The following is a 19,119-nucleotide window of genomic DNA, read 5'->3' as shown; positions in this document are numbered from 1 at the left end:
TGGGCGTGAAAATTATACCGCAGATACATATCTGTTTGTGCATAGGATTTTCGACTTACAATTGCAGGAAATGAAAACAGTCATTCTGGTGCGGTAACAATATGCGAAGAAAAATCAATAGTACAAAGGGAACGTCTAGTTTGAATAAGGATCGATAAACTCATCGAAAAGCTGTGCACGAATTTACCGACACGATTTCGCGGTATAATTATATCAGCTTCGAAACGAATTGAAATGCAAGTCCCGCATTTAAACGATGATGTTGACTTTCATTTTTATTATCGATGTCCAAAATGCGATTTTCATCAGTAATGTTTTGCAGTACCGTTTTCTTCCTAGCTCATTCCGATCGTCACCGTGCGTCAGTTAGTTCGATTATGACATGATAGTAAACCGCAATCCTGTTTACTAACAAGCTTAATAAGCCGATCGGCCGGACCAGACCGGTTAATCGACGATGAATACACGTTCACAACGGTTCGGTCATAACGCACCCAGTCAACATGTTGTGGCAAAAATGAGGATGTGAATTTAAAACAGAATTTTTTGCTTGACTGAAATCTCTAGAAAAAAAATCACCATTCCTTGCCTTATTATTGGAAACCCATTGCAGTATTACATTTTTAGTTTAGTAGAACTATCATAAATACACAGTAAAAATTATTGTAAATTAATTAAAACGGAATTTCCAAATCCACTTAAACATTGAAGACGGAAATAGGTATCAGATAGAGTTTTCCATTCAGTGTAATATAAATTTCTGAATATTCCTTTATATATCAATATTAATGTTTTTCAATTTATTTTTCATGTAGCATAAATTTTGCTATAAGGAAAACGGGTAGGAAAATCAAAGCAATTTGAACCGCTAAGCAGATGGCAAAAGCAGCACAAAATTTGGCTAACCAAATTGAGTGGCCAAACCTGCATCGGCCAGAAAAAGTCGAAAACTCGTTTTCGCTCAGCACGTCATTGCATTTTGATGCTAAGAAAAAGTGTAACACATGGGCTGAAAAGTCCCAGGCCGAACAAAGAGTTTTTTTTAATTAAAAATTAGTTTTATTCATCAACGTAATCTCCATCAAGCGCAACGCAATTATTACTACGCCGCTCTAACATTTCAATACCACTTTTGTAGAATCTTTTGACTCAAAATAGACCTCAGTATCAGCGATAACCTCTTCATTCGTGTAAAATTTTTTACCAACGAGCATTTTTTTCTAGTCTGCGAACAACCAGTAGTCGATGGGAGGCAAATCTAATCTAATACGGTGGATGTGGGAGCAATTCGAAGTTCAATTCATGTAGTTTTGTCATAGTTTTGATTGACTTGTCTTGATGAAACAAATTTTTTTTGTTTGCAATATCCGGTCGTTTCTTTGTAATTTCAGCCTTCAAACGCTGTTATTGGAGCGTTATATAACATTCACTGTTAATGGTATTTCCTTTCTAAAGATAGTCGAAAAATATTACATCACGCACATCCCAAAATACCGAGGCCATAATCTTTCCAGCCGATTGTTGTGCTTTCTTGCGCTTTGGACGAGGTTCACCAGTTATTGTCTTCTCAGATGACGATTGTTTTGATTTCAAAGTGAAGTGAAATATCCATGTTTCATCCATTGTCACATATTCACGCAAACAATCCGGGTTATTGCGTTTAAACATAGCCAAACACTGCTCGGAATCATCAACACGTTCTCGTTTTTGATCAACAATGAGCAAACGCAGCACCCTTTTCGTTCATTCAAAACGATTTTGTGGATTTTTTTTATGTTTTCTTGTGTTACCGCCTCATTTGGACGTCCACTGCGTTCTGCATTATCGGTGTCTCTACGACCACGTTTGAAGTCAGCAAACCAACGTTTTATTGTTGTTCCTGATGGAGCGGAGTCTTCATAACACTTTTCAAGCCATTGTTTTGCTTGAACGGCATTCTTTCACATCAAGAAGCAGTGTAAAATTAAAACACGAAATACACAATAACTCACAAATTTATAAATAGAATATCATGAAATTCTAACAGCTGTCTTAACTGGAAAAAGGTGACTGCAATAAAACTAGTACCATCTATGTGTTAAGACCGGGACTTTTCAACCCATGTGTTAGCATAATCTTTACGTCTGCTTGGCGGTTCAAATTGAACTGCCGAGTTTTGCATTAAGCAGTTTAATTTAAACTACTCTTCACTGATGAGTCAAAGACGAAACGTAAACATATAAAAAAAGGTTTTGTGCTCTAGCAAAAAAATTGGCTAACTCCTGAATGAACATTATTTAGTTTGAAATAAGAGTTAAAATATCAAAAATCATCAAAGTCTGCATGAGAATATAACAATCAAATTTAAAATGCTGTCATTGTAATATCAAACCAAAAACAAAATATTTATAGAAATCAAATTTTTCAGTTATTGATATTCTAGCACTCAGAATAGAGTAATATCATAAGCATTCATCTTATCTGGTTCTGATGCAGTTTATTCAATTGTATTATATTGGACTATTGGATCATTTGTACATAATGAAATTGTAATATCTAATCAATAACGAATTATGATATAATGACACATTTTGATGCTAAACAAATATTCTGCAATTGCTGGTTTCCTTCGATGAAATATAAAGAAAATATCAAGTATCGCTCTGACTGTACAGAAACATCAAGACAAGATATGATGACAAATTTATGTTTGAGCTGTTAGTAGAATATTTTCACTAATACACTCTCACAAAGTCTTTATTTTCACAGTCACTATTTATCCGCAAGTGTATCAAACGTTATAATACATATACGTATTTCGGAATATTATTTACATCCTTCTTCAGTGTATCGGTTTTATAAGTTAAACTTAAACTAAGTTAAACTCATAAAACCGATACACTTAAGAAGGATGTAAATAACATTCCTAATAACGTATCTGTATTATAACGTTTGATGCACTTTCGAAAAAATAGTGACTGTGAAAATAGTGACTTTGTGAGAGTGTAATGACGTGACATAGTGGAATTCAACGGTACAACAACAGTACTATTAGTGAAGATATGATGATAAAATTTGTTATTATTTTGGTTAGAGTGCCTATAACCGGAATGCCGACAGCGCTTCGTTTGGAATGACAACTTCCAGTTCCAAACGATCTGTCAATTACAATGTAAAGCTAGCGACACTGCCAACATTTCGGATTAAATGTTTTGAATTGTTGCCAACATTACGGATGAGAAGTCGTCACTCTGGTTATATACACTATAATTTTGGTCTTTGCTTACTATTTATATCTACCCGGTAACATACAAAATTGACGATATGACATTGAACGGAAAATATTGTACTTTTATGAAATTGAAATTGAATGTTCAGTGCAAAAGTCTTGTATGAAAATTTAGAATTGCGTTGATTTCTATTTTAAAAAGAGATTTGATTGTTGTGCTCCAATCATTATCAACTGTTTTTCCGACTTCGAGAGATTAAATTTCACCTATATGCTTAGAAAACAAGTGAGTATAGGAAAAATGAGTGAAGAAAATACCAGTTGGAAAAATGAATAATTCAATTCGAGACTAATTCGTAATTCAAGTCAAGTTTGATAGCGTAACTGTTATCCAACTTTTAGAAGAAAATGTCTTAATGCCGAATTAGTGGTAGTGCAAACAGAATTGGGTAAGAATAAAAACGGGTGGCATACAAATTGTAAAGTGATGACGCTTTGTTCAAACGGATTGCCTCTGAGTTATGGTCATACACTTCCCAGGATACTTAAATTGATAGAACAGTTCTAAGGATAGGGAACGGCTAGCAACTTATTTTATTATCCACTGAAAATTGCTGAGCATGAACTTATTAGTTAATTGTAATCACAGGAGTAGTCTTAATATTTTCCAAGAAAGCCAACAAGGAAAAGAGCTCAATGAAACGCTCGCCGCTACGCTACCACTGATGGATTATCACATATTTATTCATGCGATCATTGTCGATCGGTAGGTTTAGCCTGTTGCATTTTTTTCACACGCACGCATACAAAATGAACTAGACTCATCGAGGATCCTCAATGGGGCACTTGAACGGTTCAGGGGGTGATTGCAAACAGAAAGCAAGCCGTTCGCGGTAAAACACAGATGTTTGCTTCGCTAACCACGTTCGATCATATCGATTTCGATGACTGAAGGAGCTTCTTTTCTTTAGCGACCAGTCGCCATTCGTCGCGGTTCAAAAGCCCGTCGGATTACGTGAACAAGTTGAAAAGTTTTACTGTTGTGGTTCGTACCACGATTTGGTAATCCAAGCCGACCGACGCATGTTTCATTGACCACATTCTGCATCTGAATCCACATGACATGGAGCACCACCCAATTGGATGATTGATGAGTAAAGATGCAAATTTGTAGGTGATTAGGTCGGTCGAACTGTGAATGGTCTCGCGATTGGAGCTTGGTTTGTTTTCATTCGCATTGTGTGTGGAAAATGTCGGTCAAACATTGTAAAGTATCACCTATCGAGAGGTGAATGATAGTGGGTAAATTACATCACTTTTAATCATGAATGTCCTTGAGTAGATTGAATGTTGACAGTGTTGATTCGAAGCAATTGAAATCGGTTGGATCTTGAACCAATCTGTAAAGATGTAGTCCGATAAGTCGCACATGAATTGACACAGTTCAATCAAATTATCTTTAACTCTTAACGTATTCGCTACTTGTCGCATATTTCTGAAATGGGCCTGGAAGGAGATTCTTTTAGTGGAAAATTGTTCACGCACGTTTTCTTTATTTGCCTTACGCGTACACAGATCTAGCATGGAAATGAATGCGGATCTCTTGAACGTAAGCAAACCGGATTTCTCAGGCACACATTTTCCGCCTCGCTGAAACCAGTGACGTTCCGGTTTTACATAATCGTAACTCGAGTTGATAAACCGGCGCAGAAAACTCTAAGGGAACCCAAGGAGGTAAGTCTGGCAAAGCGATACCGCTTAAATGCTGGTTATGCGAACGTACAAATTCGGGCGTGAACTGTTTGATAAGTTGTTTTTCTAAATGATGCACAGTAGTTAGAAACTGGAACCCCTTTCGAAACCGAATTGCATGTTGGAGTAATGAAATCTTTTGCACACATTCCTATGTAGTTCACATTTGCTTGATAAAACAAATAATTAAATATATAAAAAAGAATTGATTTGTGTGGTGAAATAAAATATGACAGCACCGAGAGACATTAATAACATTCGATATGAAAGTGGTGAACATCTCTGATGATTTGTAGACAGCTTAGCTTAATTGACCGTCCGTGAGTTTCCCGTGGTTGATCAGAAACCAGTTGAAATTGCAACATAAACTGACTAAGAACATGGACATGATCAATAACGTAGATGACCACGCCCATGCAGGTCAAAGGGGGACGGGAAAGGATGTTAGTTCAACACTTGTTGCTACTAGTGACCGAGGAGTTCTCTCCACAAGTGTCACAGGAAAAGAGCGGTGTTAGTGGGGAGAGGGAAAGATCAAGATTTATCGTGGTAAATAATGTCATCTACTTATTACTTATAATATTATCATGTATTTATTGCTCTGGGTAGCCGGCTACCGAGATTATGTTGCAATTTTATCCCGTTTTGTATAAATTTGTGCTTCCTACTAAAATACGAAATTCTTCCGAAACTCGTAAAACTCCGGTAAGCCGGCTGTCGGGAGGTTCGCTAACACATCGTACATTTAATTCATTGTTTTCTTTTTGAATAGATAACCGTAATACTGGCAATCACTCGATCATCATCAATCGAACAACAACACCTTACGCGATACGAAGTATTGTACATATCCGCTCTCTAACCAAAATAAAAAAATACCAAATGGATCTTCCTTGTAGTCTAAACTATATTTACATTCGTCGTAGTTAAGCACGGTCGCAAAAAAATATTTGCACGGTTATAAACTTCTCACCCGTATCTAAAACTTACCGTTTAACCCAAACAAAAATAGTTCAAACGTTTCCCGAAAAATCGACGGAGTTTAGTGTAGCCCGATATTTAGTAAGAAGAAATATAACAGGATTGTAAATAAAAAAAATCTCAAAAAAAAGATCTCCTGCTTTTCCTAATCGCATTGCTGTAAACAACGCGAATAAATCTGATAACACCGACAATAATATGCAGATGGCCCTTCGATCGGTTGACTTCGTTTAATTTTGGGCGTTAAATTCGCTTAAATATTTTTTAGTTTCGCGAATTAGTAATATTCAATAAATAGATCTTACAATCTCTGGAATGACCTCCGGTTCCGGATTTACAGATTATTAAGTATAAACATTCAATTTTCAAGAGCATGTTTTTATACATGACATGGAAAAATCGAACCAAATATTTTCAACTAGCCGTATAACTCTTCAATTGGAAGTGCCGGAAAATTGATTGTGAAATCCAAAACGAAAATCACTGCAATTTCGAAAAAAAAAACGGTTATGCTAGTTTCTGGCCAAACGAATCGATTTCTGCTATACCGGTTCCCAGTTTCAGGTTCAGGAAGTATCGGAAATAGTGGTCAAAAACTCAAAAACGGAACTATGTTCATTTTATCAGAGACGACCAAGTCGGTTTTGACAAACGTAGACTCAAATGAAAAGTTTCGTGGTCTGCTTTTAACATTTGCATGGATCCGAATTCCGGTTTCGGTACAACAGGTTGAAATGTGTTTATAATTATAAACCGTTATTAAGAGCGGAAATGCAAAAAACGAAGAATTCCTTTGAACTTGGTTCAAAACCAGGCCCGTACCTAGGATTTCGTTTCGGGAGGGGCCCAAAGATAAAAAAAATAATGCTACTGAAGATTGCTTATGTACCTAATTCTCGGTGTGCTTTTTACGGGTGTTTTTAACAGACACTTTAAACTTTTCCATTGGAACTGTTATTGTATTACATTTCTTTACGTTTATTGTCTTGTTGTTCCTGTAACACATGTCTGAGACCTTCTAAATAATTATATATCTGTTTTTGATTACGGGAGGGACCAGGGCCGCTCGGCCCCCTCCTCTGGGTACGTGACTGCTCAAAACTGTTTATAAATTGAAAAGATTATGCTAGTGTATGTCCAAGTAAACTCTTCTGTACTGGTTTAAGATTCAAAGAAAGGTGTTTTGAAGAATCTTTTAGTAATATTTATCAAAACATGAGCCATATGAGAGACGCTATATAATAGTCACTGTTGATGGTTTTTCCCTTTTCAAGGTAGTCGATGAAAATTATACCATGCGAATCCCATAACCTTACCGGCCGATTGTTGAGTCTTTCCACGCTTTGGGTTCGGTTCATCGCGTGCAGTCCTCTCAGCTGACTGTCGATTGGACTCCGGAGTGAAGTGACGGAGCCATGTTTCGACCATTGTTGTATATCGACGAAAAAATCGGTTTTATTTCGATATAACAGCTTCAAACACTGCTCAGAATCATCAATTCGTTATTGTTTTTGATCGATTGTGAGCTCACGCGGCACCCATTTTGCACAAAGCTTTCTCATATCCAAATATTCGTGAACAATATGTCCAGCACGTTCCTTTGATATCTTTAGGGTGTCAGCTATCTCGATCAACTTCACTTTACGGTCATTGAAAATCATTTTGTGGATTTTTTTCACGTTTTCATCGGTAACAGCCTCTTTTGGACGTCCACTGCGTTCATCGTCTTCGGTGCTCATATGACCAGTACGAAATTTTGCAAACCACTTACGAATTGTTGCTTCGCCCGGTGCAGAGTCTGGATAACACTCATCAAGCCATTTTTTGGTATCGGCGGCACTTTTTTTCATCAAAAAGTAGTGTTTCATCAACACACGAAATTCCTTTTTTTCCATTTTTTCCACAATAACAAAAGTAGCTTCACTCAAAATACAATATCTCACAAACTAATAATCAGACAGCTGTCAAATTTATACACGTATCTTTTTAAGGTTGGTACTAACTGAAAATGGTATGAATTTAATTCTAGTGGCGCCCTCTCATAGAAACGATACGAACTTTTCAGCCGATCTGTTAGTATAATCAATTTAAAAGTTTAATTTTTAAAAAGTTATAAAAAATAGACAGGAATACCCTAACATATTTTAACACAATGAATGGAGCCAAAAATACCCCACGAAATCGTAACACAAATTCAATCATATCACATGCATTCCGCCTATTACTCAATCATCGACGACACACCGTCATCCGAAAACATAAACAGCCGGAATTGGCAGTCATTGGGCAGCAACGATTGTTGCAAAACCGGTCAGAAAATCTGCGCACCAATGATGGCAAGGAAAAACCGAAACTATCTCAGCATATTACGTTACGGGTTGCCATTTCATGATTATTATGCATGCGGATCCCAACACCCCGGCACGCATCAACAACTCCCTCTTGCCGACGAACGCCGATACGCATTCGGCGTGGATTTGTGCTGTAGTAAACAAACCTGAACCGAACTGAACACGGAGGAATGAAAAGCATAACATCCAGCGCGGAAAGTCGTCTGGACAAGGCAACTACCGTGCAAATCCTGATTTGAATTGATTATCAAGAATCGATGCATTTCTGCAACCCGCTATGCAACTTTGACAAGTTTTTTCAGCGAGAAAGTGGTTTGACCGCATCCATGAAGGAGCAAGTGGCTTTTGGCACTCCCTGGATTGTGTGCAGTCGAGGTGAGATTCAGTTCAGACCCTAGACGTAATAAGAAAGTTATGTTATAATATAAATCCATTTCAGTAAAACATTTGCTGCTACAGACTTCAACTACAACAGAAAATACGTGTTCTCGGCAAAAGGTTAATGTCATTGTTGGCACATGGTCTGACAGTAACAAAAAATTGAACTGAAATAAAATGCATACCGTTTGGAACCGGCTTGATCTTGCACTCGACCGAGACCTCCCGTGCATGGTGCGGTCGCAGAATAACGATAAATTATCGAGTGCACTTTTGTAGACCCTGGCACGGCTCCACGCGCGTTCGATCGTTGCCGCAGAATAAATCGCGACTGCCGCAGACCTATCCGAGTTCCGAGCCAAGGTGTGCGATAATCGCTCTTTGTTTGGCCCGTACCAGGTATTTCGGCTGAAAGGAAGAAGAAAGAAACATCAACAATCACTCCGCCGCGCAGTAGATGCCGGAATCGAAGAGCCCCTAATAAGCACGTTTGTTAATCGTATCCAAGAATGTGCCAAGGATGTTTCCGCGGATGTTCGGCAGAGTTTTGAACGATCGTGGCTCGTACTTTCGTTTTGTTTCCTTTGCCTACGGGGTACGGAATCAAGCGATGCCCACGGAAGATGTACTGGAAAGTTTAGCGTTCAGCGTGTTGGAGACAAATATGTAATGCAACAGTACGGACATGGATTTAATTTTCAACTAATTATACAAATCAATTAGAACAACTCGTTATTGAATTTAATTTTTCACTTTTTCACCCGCATAGCGTCATTAGCAAGGTGACCGAAGGCTCAAGACACTGGTGTTTACCATAAATTGCAGAATATGTGTCACCGTGTGTAGTGGAACCGAACGCTAAGGAAATGTTGAGCCTTTAATGTACTTTGTTCCATCCTAGCACAGTTGGTATGACTTCAACCAATTCGACATTCATGTGCTCGCCTTTTGAATGCTTCGTGGTTTTAGCTTAACTGTTGTTGTTAAAGTCGAAGGCGAAACGCGAAGAAATCGAAACAAAATATGTGTTTTTTGCAAAAACTAACAAACCCCTAAATATTAACATTAATTTATTTGTTCGTAACGTTAACATTTGTTCAAACGTAAACATAATTTGAAGGCCTGCCATTTCAAAATGATTCGAAATTATCACAATTTTAATTATGCAACGCATCTTTCGATTGGTAGAATCATCTTTTGCTTAGTTAATTCTAGAAGACTTCTCCATAAAAAAAAATATTTCTTATTAGCAGCTGAACCTGATTCTTCAAAATTAGGCCTACCATTCGACTCAGCTCGCAAAATTTGTATGTGATAAAAAATGAACTTAAGGGAAGGTAGGGTCTAGCGGTTGAATAAAAACGTGCTTGATCGACCTAGCAGTGAGATGATACTTTTTTTATTATCATCCGCATGTGTTTTAGTTTTTATGACATTATTTTAATGACCGTCGTTTCAATCGGTAATTCAAAGTTCTATTCACTCATTACCCCTGTAATGTCGAAACTGCAAATCGGATCGAATTTGAATCTAAACGTGTAATAATCGATTGAACATTCCGTGAGATGTCGAAATAAGCTCCACTTTAGAATTTACGGTTATGTACGGTACTCCCAGAACCGGTATTCACGATAAAAAAAAACGATTCGTATGGCCATAAATTAATATGACGAATAAATTGCAATAGCTTTGAGTCCAACTTTGAAGCATTTTCGGATTGGCATATTCTATATTGGTATGAATTTTAAAAACTCATCACCCTGTAATTCCAGAATCAGATAAAATTCATTAATTTTTAAATTAAATTCGATTTGGCCTTTTTTGAGAATTGATTGATTGAGCTTTGAGAAACGATACGATACTAGAACCAGAATTCTAAAATCGGTGTAGCCAAAGTAAGTTAAATCCACCTCAAGAGCTGTATAGTTCACATTTGATTCAAACTGTTTGAAAATCAGTGTAGACATCTTTGAGAAATCGTAGTGCGAATTAAATGTTTGGGTACCTTCCGAATCGAAAACTGAAATAAGTTTATTTGATTATCGACTATCCAAATCCAAATCTACAAACCCGATAAATCTGATAAATTTATGTGAAATGGACATTTTTATACTAATCACCATGTATCACCTAAACCGGATGTTGGATCTGACTAAAAGCGAGATGTTTTAATGTATGGTTCCTAGATTTCATTTGAATCTTAGATCGGTTTAGCCATCTACGAAAAAATGAGTAACACTATTTTCATTTCGTTTCACATATCATCCTGTAGTTCCGGAACCAGAAGTCGGATGTACACAGTCTTTTTGGTACTTAGAAACAATTGTATAAAAAATCGTGTTCCACGTTGCTCCCAAACATTACTTTGTCATTCAGCGCTCAAAACTCTTACTACTGAAATGAGGCGAAAAGTCGTTTACACAATAATATCGATATCTCCTTTAAAAATGCACGGATTCTGACAATCTATGGCTTGTTGGGTAGCTATTACCGTGGGGAATCTTTTGACCTAAAACTACAAGGATCAGCCCCATGCAGTTGCCATTGATGTGGAACAAGGCAACCAAAATTTCTAATGATCTACAATCAAACAGTTCAATCAATCGTCACACGATCGTAATTGCACCAGAGTTTGCTTAGATCTTGATTAGGAACCAACACCGAACATTGTTTGTTTTATAACCGACGAAATTACACCAATATCCCAAACGTATGCAATTATATCTTTGTGAATACTTGCGATACGATTTTGATATTTAAGCTTCTCTTCGCCAAGCTTGTGGTCAAATTTTGTATGCAAGCAGTTATTTTTATAGCGTTAAGTTTCTCCACCATTCTGCGATCGGTTGAAGCGATAAACTTTCTCTCATTATCAATCAAGTTCATCTTATATAAATTAGAAATAAATCTTAAGCACTCAAAATTTAACATGGAATTTCACCCGAGCTTGCATGACACAAGATCAGAGCATCCCAAGTAAAGCTTCAAATCGTTTTATGGCACTTTTTATCTTGCTGTCTAGCAACAACCTACCCCTAGCATGCTACGCGTAGGACTGAAACGTTAGCTATAATTTTGCTTCTATTTATAGATTCGCGTTCTTCAAACAGCTTCACTTTGCATCGATTGACAATCAGAGCGATGCTCTTCCTTTGATATATCGCTTAGTCCTTCAAAACCGTCGACTATAGCAGGGAAATCCGATATGCCGGAGATGTTTAGCAGACAAAATAGGACACTGCTCGCTACTAATCACAATTTCAATCATTTATAGTTGAAAATACGTGGCTTGATACATTCAAATCGAATCTTAGAAATATTTCCAATCAAATAATGAAATAATATTAATAATTGATACAAAATATACTGAGCTGTAAGTGTTTAAAACCTGACCACATTTCTACGTGTACTTTTTCTTGAGTTTCTGATTTGCACCCCTATATAGAAAATAATGATGTGTTCCACATCAAAACTTCGTATAACTCAAAAAGTAAACATTCCATCTCAAAACCATTCAATAGCGTTCTGGGTCACGGGGAGATCTTTCATTTGCGACTAGTTTGATCAAAATCGGTCTAGCCATCTATGAGATCTCGACCTCTTTGTTGACAACACACATACAGACCCACACACATACACACGGACATTTGTTCAGTTCGTCGAGCTGAATCGATTGGTATATGACATTCGGTCCTCCGGCTCTCGGAAAATTTTTCTAAAGTTTGAGCGAATTCTATATCTATTTTTTATATTTATAAAAATAAGGTGTAACAGCTGTAAACCCTCTCCTAAGATTGCTGACAGATTGAGCGCGGGAAGCGAAGCGTCGAGGCGCGCATGTGAGCTAGTTGCATTTGATCAAAGCAAACCTATCAGAGTGAATTCGATTCGAAAACAGTACATGGCATTGAATCGCTTCGCTTCGGTCTGCATTCCGCGCTCACTCTGACATCAACCTAAGGGTGATGTCAAAGTGAGCGCTTAACGCAGAGCGAAGCGGAGCGGTTCAACGCGATGTTCTGTTATCTCATCGCGTTTACTTCAACAGGTTTGCTTTGATCAAATGCAACTAGCTCGCACGCGCGTCTCGACGCTTCGCGTGACGCTTAGGTTGCTGTCAGAGTAAAGGCGATTTTCAAAGCGAAGCGAAGAGTTTTGATGCGAAGTACTGTTATTGCATCGCGTTCACTGTGACATGTTTGGTTTAATATTTGGCAAAACCTTTTTTTTGCGTTACTGACGTATTTTACGAAAAAAAATTGATATTTGAATTTCAATTCTTTCAGAAACTTTATTTTGCCAAATCCTTCGTTCATGAACTAGCTATAGCAAGGTACAACCTTACCTTAATTTTCGATTTATTGGTTTTAGAGATATCGTGCTCACCGCAAATGACCTCAGAAGAAAAGTCGTTTTGGGGCAGGGGCTTCATAATCTACAATTTTCCACATTTGACGATAAAATCGTTTTTACAAATATCAATCAATTCGAAATAAATGTCGAAAAGTTGACGTCAAACTCGAAAAAACAATATGCTTTTTCGGGTTTACAAATTTCCTGACTTTCCGCCTGGCGGCACCACGTACCCATAATCGATTGAGCTCAAATTTTGCATAGGGACTTACTTGTGGTGCTAAAAAATAGCTTTCTTCCGGAAAGCTCATAAAACACTGTAATCTATCAAGCTGATGTTGACCATGAAGCACACATACTAAAAGAAAAGGTATTTCGATATTATAATGTCATGCTATTTTAACTCAACATCTGTCAACAATCTTTCTAATCAACGACAAATTAAAAGCCTAGTAAGCTGTACTTCGATTACGTAGGTACATCTTGTGACGTTTTGCGTAACGTCTTATAGTATTATGAGATATGTAATAAAATTGCTAATTTAGGTCGGCAGCCGATAATTGTTAATCAGTTACTATTTCATCTTGTTAAACACCTTTCCACATTCCTTAGCCCATCTTTGATAAGTTACTATGTGCCGACCGACAGAAGAAATCCGAAATTGGAAAGACTACAACATTACCCATCATTTAAACTTCCGGACTGCGTTAAACCAACAAATCAGCAATTCATCAACAAGATCACTCTATAAAATCACACGATCCGAGCGTCGGCAATTTACTTCTAACGATCAAATCATTCGTTCAAACCTGATGCTCGTGACTGAACAGACCGTTGTAGATAGAGAGCTCATCTCATTCTCATATTATTCCGGCGAATTACGATCCAAAGACCACGGAGAATCAAAAGAAGCTAAATACCCTAGCTCGGTGCAAGATGAAACGTCCGACTATTTTATGACGCCTAACTCGCAATGTCCCCTCGATAATCCGGACAAAACGGATACAAACCTTCGCCGTCACATACGAAAACGCTGCGATAGTGAGATTACGTAATTGATCATCGGGTTGTTTTGCACATGGGAGCTCTACTCCAGCTTATATTGATCATGTTTTCCTTCCTACAGTTTCACTCACAGGCGAAAGAAACGGGTTTCCTCGATCGTCTGTCGACGGAGCCACAGAGCAGGTGTCCAATGAGGAAAACAGCTCATACACCATTTAACAGTGGCTGTCATTACTTGCAAGCGAGGTGCGAGCGGGTACGGAACAGACAAGGCGTGAAATAGTGCCCCATAAGTGATCAGTTGATGGAAGACGGCACCTTTGCCGAAATAATTTGAAACTCCCCAGGAACGCCACCCTTCACTGCTTTATTGTTTCAATCATAGGCAAAAATTAGGTTTAATGATTGAAACGGACCCTCGGCTACCCAGGAAGGTTTGCTGCGACACGTTCGGTTGACAGATGATTACGCTCAGCAACTGACAGTATTGTTCGACCGACTATGCTTAGAGGGTAATAGTACTAATTGATATGCTTGTTTTGTAACGTCATCGAGATGCTAGGTTGAGTGGGCTTGTAAGTAATTGAACTTTTGGATAGTCCTTGACATTTTCACTTTCATTCAGCTTGTAATTCAATTATCTCTTGACATATATTGCTACATAATCTTTTGGTTTGTCATTTTTGGATACTTGTAAATATAATCATGGTGATGGACATATTCAGGTTCAATTTTCAATCCAATGGCTAGAAAGTTTTTCCGATCCTAGAGACGAATGATTACGAGAATAAGGTCTCTATAATCGGAAAAAACAAAACAATTGTTATCATCTAATTAGTTGGAGCCACCGTGTCTTTAATTTTATACCAAATCTTATCAATTGCGATATTGAAGTTAATTCCGATAGCTGATCTTACTCAAGCCAACGAGCGCTAATGATGATTCAAATATAAATGTTCAGATGAATATGGGTACACTTACCCTAAAAAGTCCAGAGCTTTACTTTTTTAGATCGAAATAAATGAATTCGAAATGAAAATATATATTTCTTCTTTAAGTGTTGATATGGTATCATCTTTGTTGGGATTTTCTACCGATACTATATCAAAAAGATGCAGAGTTTTCGTTAAACCGTAGACCAAACCACTGAAGTTGGCAGTGCCGCTCAGCGGAGACTAGCGCAAGGTTGGATACATTCCCCCCAGAGCTTCTGATCGATCATGCAGAGAACCAAAATGTCAAGCTTTTAGATCGACAGAAAAGCTCGATCCAACTTTAGATTATCAGAGAACGTTCATAAACCACGTATATCAAAATTGGGAACTCTTTAACCCGCTCGTAAACATTTTCAAACCTATCGTGACAGTAATGCGCCCAACAGTCAACGGGTAGATCGCAAAAAGCAGCCATAATCCTGTCCACGATGCTCAAATGAAATGTTTCGACTAGTGTTTTGAAGATCGATATAATTAAATTTAGAGACAATTCCGATCATACGGATATACTTGTAAAACTTTGTTTATCTGCACGCCATACGGTGAACGGAACAATAGACCGTTTGTATTGGTAATTTTGGCAAAACGGGCAACATTAACAGAAAATTTTTCTATTCTTTTGAAAATTCAGTAAAAGTAATTTAATCCATTAACTCAATTCAGATAGTGTTACCATCATTATTCCTCGGTCAAGTGGTATGGTAAAAAAAAGGTTTTTTATCATCGTTAAGAAATTTAAAAACGGTGCACATTATAAAGTTATAAAATGCTGTCGCGATAAACTGTCATTTATTAATTATATGCCGGAAAGGCATACAAAATTTCTGAAATGTGTATATCGGATGATCGATAGGAAACAAAAAATGTTTTTTTCGAAGAATGGTTCAAATGAACAAGCAAATAGTTGAGCAAAAAAAAGATACCATGGCCGCCCCCAAAAACTGTTGCACCCGATGCGAATGCCCGTTTGACCTAACCCTTCCCATCTAGATATGCTTACGCTGTTCCAACGCTTCTCGATGCTGTGCTTGTAGAAGAATTTGTCATCTGCCTCAAAATAGGCTTCACGTTCAGCAATTGCTTCGTAATTTGAGTTGAATTTCTTACTGGCGAACCTTTATTGAGGTCAGCGAATAGCCAGTAGTCACTAGGTGCTACGTAGTATTCGCTATTGTTTTCTCTTTCTCAAAATAGTCGATAAAGATGATACCATGTGTATCACAAAATACTGAAAATACAAAATACTGTTATGCCTTTGGTCGCTTCGGATGTTGTTCACCAACTGCAAACCACTCAGGTGATTGATTCCGAAGTGAATGATGGATCCAGATTTCAGCAATTGGCACATATTGATAAAAAAACATGATTGATTACTTGTAAACATGACCAACCACTGCTCTGAATCATCGAAACGTTGATGTTTTTGATCAACTGTGAGTAAACGCGGCACCAACTTTGAAAAGAGCTTTCTCAAGGTAAAATGTTCATGTATAACTGTAAACATACTATTTTCTGATATCTTTACGGTGCTGCTCTGAGTAAAAGAACGTGTTGGGAGTGGTTTCAACGTTTTAAAAATGGTGATTTCGATGTCGAAGACAAACATGGTGGTGGAAGAGAAAAAACCTTCAAAGATGAACAACTAGAAGCCAAGAAGAAGAAGATTCGTGCCAAACCCAAGAAGAGCTTGCCGAATCGTTGGGAGTGAGTCAGCAAGCCATTTCAAAACGTCTCAAGGCCCTGGGCATGATTCAGAAAGAAGGAAACTGGGTGCCGTACGAGTTGAAACCGAGGGACATCGAGCGCCGTCTATTTGTATCTGATCAACTGCTTCAAAGACAAAATAGTAAGGGGTTTTTACATCGAATCGTAGCCGGTGATGAAAAGTGGGTTCCTAATCGCAGAAAATCGTGGGTAAAGCCCGGGCATGCTACTTCGTCGAGGGTAAACCCAAATACTCACGGTGCCAAGGTTATGATTTGTATTTGGTGGGATCAGCTCGGTGTGATTTACTACGAGCTCTTAAAACCGGGTGAAACCATCACAGGAGATCGCTACCGAACGCAACTGATGCGCCTTAGTCGCGCGCTAAAAAAAAGGCGGCCACATTATCAAGAGCGACATGACAAAGTCATCCTCCAACACGACAATGCTCGGCCTCACGTCGCAAAAGTGGTCAAAAAGTACCTGAAAACGCTGAAATGGGAAGTCTTGCCCCACCCGCCGTATTGCCCAGATGTCGCCCCTTCTGACTTCCACCTATTCCGTTCGATGGCACACGGCCTGGCAGATCAACATTTTCAATCCTTCGAAGAGTTGGAAGAATGGATTGCTTCATGGATAGCGTCAAAAAAGGACTCCTTTTTTCGAGCCGGGATCCGAAAATTGCCGGAAAGATGGAAGAAAGTTGTTTTGAATAATACATCTGTAAGAATTTTTTCGCAATAAAGTTTTTAATTTTGGAAAAAAACGATGGAAGCAAAGTTGTATACCTGATACTTTTTCAATTGATAGAATATATTCGAACTGCGATATGATTTTTCGAATAAGTTAGTCGCTAGCCCTAGGAGAAAGGTAATGCACACACATAGAGCTATGTACAAATATAAGAATTGTATGTATACAACGTTATGAGTTTTGTTCAATTGAAACAAATAATCATAATTTAATTCAAGATGCATTTACTATTTAAGCAAAGTTTCAAGTTCTTCTATCGAATGTTGAACTTTACACTTCCTGAAGTCAACAAATTGTATTCTTTCGAGTTGACCCCGGTACTAGTGCCTACATAAAAAAAATGATGAAATTAACGATATCTTAATTAAAAGTACTACGAAAGAGACATCAGTTGAATCAAAAATCTGATTTAAAACCATGAGCGATGTTAAACTATGTTGGATGCGTGTATTTTTCTATATTTCTTGTAATTTGTTACACGATTCTTATTATTTTGCGCAGCATATCCATAGGATTAGTAGAGCATTATTCTTTATCAATATATTTTGATATGATCTTAGTTTACCATACATTCATTGCGGGTTAAGGTCAGCGAGTGGCTCAAATTCGCGAGCTAAATGATCCAAAAGTAGGACAGAACAATGCGGACGTCCATGGCGATGCTTAAGGCCAGAAAGGGTGCTTTGAGCACCGATAGCCTTCCAGCGTTTTTATGGGTAGTTCCAATTATACAGTTGGTAATCTTGTGAAGAGTCCCACACTCTGTGCGTAAATGCATTTTACCTTGTGGAAAAAAGGCCACGTTCCTCCAAAACAATATGATTTCAATATTTCAAAATTATACTTATGGAAACCAATCATCGGAAAGCAAAACAGTTTCATATTTTGTATAGAATTGGCTAATGTTTTCAATTATCGATATTTGGGGCGTATAGCGTAATGGGTAAGTCGATGCCTTTCACGCAGCCCGCCTGGGTTCGATTCCCAACCCCACACATAAGGTCAGAAAGTTTTTCTGGCCCGAAGAGTTGAATGACCTTAAGGTTAAAACCTCTATAATCGAGACAACAAAATTTTTTTTCAACCCTTTTTTTCATTTTTTATTGTTAATAACTTTTTTGAGAAACTATAAAATTTTTTGGTAGTAGTTCCGACCATAGAGAGACATCTAACGAGTAAAAAGCCGTTTGCTACATGTTGATACGTGCAATAGTTTTGAAATACGAGTTACACCCAGTTGGAGAAAACATGGTTCCGAGAAAAATCCGATCAAAGTTTTTCTTCATGACTAATCATGCCTGGCCACGCACCATTCTACCTTTTCTATACCAACTTTACGATCGCGCGTACCTTTGGGACTAATTTAAATCATTTGTAAGAGTATTTTCTATTCTCGATTGTTTTTAAATTTTCTGGAGGAACCTGGTTTTTATGTAATGAATTTTACTGGTGACTTAATCTCAAACACGGTGCAATTTATATGAATGTCTTGCTAAATAACGGATTCGAATGAATTTTACCAGCTCCGACTGTATTTTCCGTTCGGCCAGCAGGTACAACGGCGTGAATTCATATGCACCATTTACATGCCAAACAGATACGTGCTTCAGTATGTGTTTATGTGAAATTATATTCTCAG

The 19,119-nt window shown here is 37.8% G+C and overlaps 1 protein-coding gene across 2 annotated transcripts in view; it reads right to left on the bottom strand.

The window, feature by feature from the left end:
• The window catches only part of LOC131436684 (uncharacterized), a 58,425-nt gene extending 43,314 nt beyond the window's left edge, over window positions 1-15,111 (bottom strand). The window contains exon 1 of one of the 2 annotated variants that reach the window (XM_058605545.1): window positions 15,010-15,111. The gene's annotated coding sequence lies outside the window, so the exon portion shown is untranslated. Of the gene's footprint in view, window positions 1-13,705; window positions 13,796-15,009 lie in introns of those variants that run through there. The other variant, XM_058605546.1, reaches the window with a different exon arrangement.
• Between the last annotated feature and the right edge of the window lie 4,008 nt (window positions 15,112-19,119).

The sequence above is a fragment of the Malaya genurostris genome, chromosome 3 (genome assembly GCF_030247185.1).
Source record: "Malaya genurostris strain Urasoe2022 chromosome 3, Malgen_1.1, whole genome shotgun sequence".
Taxonomy (NCBI): Eukaryota; Metazoa; Arthropoda; class Insecta; order Diptera; family Culicidae; genus Malaya; species Malaya genurostris.
The sequence above is the reverse complement of the archived record's forward strand: the minus strand, read 5'-3'. Positions and strand labels throughout refer to the sequence as shown.